The sequence below is a fragment of the Trifolium pratense genome, linkage group LG3, assembly GCF_020283565.1.
Source record: "Trifolium pratense cultivar HEN17-A07 linkage group LG3, ARS_RC_1.1, whole genome shotgun sequence".
Taxonomy (NCBI): Eukaryota; Viridiplantae; Streptophyta; class Magnoliopsida; order Fabales; family Fabaceae; genus Trifolium; species Trifolium pratense.
Genome location: NC_060061.1, coordinates 11435827 through 11440600, shown reverse-complemented (window position 1 = coordinate 11440600; position 4774 = coordinate 11435827).

The window sequence follows — 4774 nt, the reverse complement described above, 5'->3', positions numbered from 1 at the left end:
CGATGGTGCATGTGATTTTAAACATTGATTTTAGTGTTAAAATACTCAGATTTGGTCGGATCTTACTTGGGTCATCGGGTTGTATCACAACCCGGCTGGAGGTTGAAGACAACCAGATTTTGTTTTAAAAAAAAATATTTCATACATGTCAATATATTTTTCTTCATTGAAACATAGAACAAAGAATACTGATATGGTAGAGCGGTTGGGATTCTAGTCTTTTATTTGAAGGACGGCAGCTCGAATCCCAGTTAGGACTTTTTTTGGTTAAAATTATTACTTTTGAAAAAGTTAAGATAAAAGAACAATGTTTCAAAAAATAAGTATAAAAGAACAAAAAAATCCACCTTCAGTGGATTCGAACAGCTGAGATAGAAAGCATAGATAAGAATACAACAACACCAATTGTGCTACTTTTTCATGTAGGTATATGTTAAGTCTTTTATTATGTATACTAATACAGTTAGCAAAATTATAATAAATTTTGAGATATAATGCACATTTAATTATCATATATAGTATAAGTCATATATTTAATACATGGACCTAAGTTTTTGGCGATTTTTACAAGACTTATGTTTTTACTAATATATTAATAAGGTAGCCTAGTTTTTCATAATTTTTACATTATCTATATTTATATTCATATATTAATATGAAGACCGTACCTAAAGTTTTTTTGTGATGGTTTTACCATTGCTCTTTTTCTTTTCTTTTTTTATCAAATATTATATCCTTTCTATTTTTTTATCTTTTAATCTACTTTTCAATAAATTACTATTTCATGTTACCAAGTGAAGAGCGGCAACATTGCGACTCCCTTTTAACTAAAGCACTATAATTTGACTGAAGATCATACCCCGGTTTAACCCAAAACACTATTAATCCTTAGTCTCCGACTGATGATTATATTTCGGTTGAAGTTAACGACTTAAAAATTATACTTTATATGTTAATAGTACTTCAGTTGAAACGAAATATAATTCACAATTAAATTATACTCCGGAGTACTTTATATTTAAATTTTACTTTAATTATTTGATTTTTAGGATATTAACTTCAACTCAAGTATAATCGTAAGACGAATTATGCTTTATTTTTAAATTTGTATTTATTTAAATATTTTTTAAGTCATTAACTTCAACCGAACTATAATCTTATGTCAAAATATATTTTATTTATATTATTTTTATGTCATTAACTACAACAAGAATAAAACATTCAATCAAAGACTATGACTAATAGTTATTCGGTTAAATCGGAATATAATCTTTAAGTCAAACTTTACTGTATTTTTAAACTTTAGATTATTTAATTAATTTTCAAGTCATTAAAGCGGATAATCTTAAGTGAAATTTTACTTTATTTTAAAATTTAAATTTATATTTGTAATTTTAAGTAATTAATATCAACAGGCATATAACCATCAGTCAAAAATTAGGGTTAATATTGTTTCGGTTGAACCAGAGAATAATCTACTTCTAATATAATAAAATTGATTAGGCTAAATTACACTTTTGGCCCCTTAACTTTCACAAACTTGCAATTTTAGCCCCCTAACTTTTATAATAGCACTTCTGGCCCCCTATGTTTAACCCCTTTTGCAAAATCTCAATTTTGACCAAATCAATGCTGATATGGACATTACTCACATGACATGTCAGCATCTCATGCCAACTAATTATTAATAAAAAAAATTTAAAAAATTAGAAAGCACTTGAAAGAAGACTTTAAGCAAAAGAGGTTAAACATAGGGGGCCAAAAGTGCTATTATAAAAGTTGGGGGGCCAAAGTTGCAAGTTTGTGAAAGTTAGGGGGCCAAAAATACAATTTAGCCAATTGATTACTATCAAATTTACTAATTTTTCCTTATCAGTTTTAATAATATTCCAAATTTTGACTTAGATAATATTTTATTCTCAGTCAAAGACTATGGTTTGAATTAGATCAAAGTCTTTGGGATGATAGTAGTTTAGTTGAACTGGAGTATAATGTTAAGTCAAAATTATACTTAATTTTTATAATTTTTAATTCATTAACTTCAATTGGAGTATTAATCTTAGTCTAATACTAGTGTTAACGGTGCTTCGGCTAAAAAAAGTATAACTCTCAGTTAAAGATTATGATTTTTGAATTTTTTTTTTCTTTCACCCTCTGATTCCTAGGGGAAGGGGGCCTTAGTAGTCAAGAGTTCGGAGCGAGTTCTGGCATCAAGTGGTTTCAATCCGCTCCCAAATGCAGTTGCGGGGGATCAAACCGTGGTCCTCCCTACCAAGTTCAGTGCCAATCACCACCGAACCAACTAACATTTGGTGGTTTTCGAAATAATTTTAGTTAAATTAATGATGTTGCGGCTACTCCGTAATCATTTAAAATTATATAAATCGTATTTACATTTAATCCAAAATAGTTAAATTGAATAAACAGGAAGCAATTAATAATATTCCATATATAACGTATTAATTGTTAATATATAGATAATCATACATATATGTACTAAGTGAAACGTTTTATAGGATAATGTCCTATTCAAATGGTTAAGTTATCTGCTTAATATGTTTAGGACCCGTGGTCAAATCCAGGTTTTAGCCAAATTGCTTATTTTTTCTTCTTTTTTTTTTCTGTATTTTCTAGGTGTTTATTAAAAAAAAATAAAATTAACAAAAATGTCAGGGACGGGAATTGAACCCGCAACGCGCTTTTTAAAGGAACAACACTTCAGCCACAACGATACAGGAATAAGTTTTGCCTTTGTTTGCGTTATATGATATATATAAAATCTGAATTGATAAAAATACTAAATTAATTGCATCGCCTTCAACCTTCAGTCGGGTCACATCGACCCGTTTACAGACCCGCGAAACCAGCACCAAACCCGAAAGTTGCAGCACATTTAAATGTCGAAAATAATAATTAATTATCCAGAAGCATCACAAAAACTATTTACAATACATTTATGATTTTAGTTTTGATTCAAATAGTGTAAAACAAAAACCTGGGTTTTAGATCTGAATGCTTACAAAGAGGGAACTCAACAATTTGAATGCTCACAAAAATAAAACGAAGAAGAAGATTATGGATTTTAGATATGAGTTTCTCTCAAGTTTTGAGCTTGTTTATGCCTCGTTTGAGTTGATGCCAAATTTTAACAGGATATTGAGGAAGAGATGAAGAACAATGATGTTGTGATTTTTTTTAGTTGTATTGTGATGTTGTTTTAATTAATTTTTACAATAATAATTTAAATTAATAAACAATATAAAGATTGGGCCAATTGTGAAAATAATAAAAGTATATAGAACATTTTATAAAATAATAATTAAAAGTGTGAGAGAGAAATAATCCAGTTGTCCAATTTTAATTGGATCCACATCAGGTGTGCTGTTTGCACACCTCTTTGTGAATGTAACCTACCAATATGTGATTGATGAAGATTAAGAAGATGACTGTCCATGTAATAAGACAAAGAAATATGAACAAATAAAATGGCCAATTTATGTTTGGTGGACCCTATGGGGGACCATAGACCCTAGTGGGTTTGATGAGAGGAATAGTGGAAGGAGAAAAAAATGATAGAATAAGGGTAGGTCGAGTTGAATGATGTGGGCCCATTGTGAGAAGCACATAGGGAGTGTCAGCAACTTTGCCATTTTAAGGCGAACACTATCTGCATCAACCATTATAACACGTGGACCTTATTCTATTTTTGGAAATCACTTCATTTTAAACAAAGTCACATCACAACTCACTAGTGGCCTCAAATTATGACTTGTGTTGCAGGAGTATCACATACGAAACTCCTTCATTTATTTTTTTAAAAATAATATTAGAATTGAGAATTCAACTTAATTGAATCGTATAAAATCGACCACTAGATGTTTGGATATAAATGATGGATGACCTGAAAAATTATGGAGAGATTCTGATATCATCTTAGAATTGAGAATTGAACAAATTTAATCTTATAAAATTGACTTATAATATGAAAAATATTTTCGGATTAACTCACATTCAATGGGAGGCTTTTTCACGGATAATAATATATACACCATAATTAATGAATATGAAAATATCTTATTACAAGTACAAATTGAATTGATAATAATCAGTTTAATGAGCATTCATTTTGTTTCTTTTCTTCCTCCTTTGTGTCTAAGCAACAAAATTGGATCAGGATTTTAGTTAGTGTTTGTGGCTATGCAAAGGGAAGATATAATTTTTGATTTATTTAAGAAATTCATAAAAAAATATAAAAAAATAAATTAACCAATCATGTTTTAAGCATATGATTTTTTGTGTTTCTTGTTTACAATATAAGCATTTACTTTATTTATTATGAAAGATTTTGAGATAAGCATATAAAACAACACACTTGTTAAGTGGATGTTTGGATGGAAAGTAACCAATCAAATGTTTTCATGGGATTGCTTTTTGTACATTTAAAGTAGCTTTATTCTTAAATTTCCTTTAAATAATTTTTTTTATAGTGATATCTCACAATATTCACAAGTACTTGTGTGTGTGTGTGGGAGGGCTTCTCCTCCATAACACAACATTTGTTAATGGTCTCTGGTCTGTGTAAATATGGTAAGTGCCTAAATGGCTACTTTGACATTTTTTCTTCAACGCTGAAACCGTCGAGAAATGCGCTAGCAAATTGCAATCAAGAAACAAGAATATCATGTATATACTATTAGAATTTGGAAGACCTATACTCAACTACAAAAGCTAGTTTGAGGGTTGAGGTTTGCACTACATTTATAAAGGTTATCTT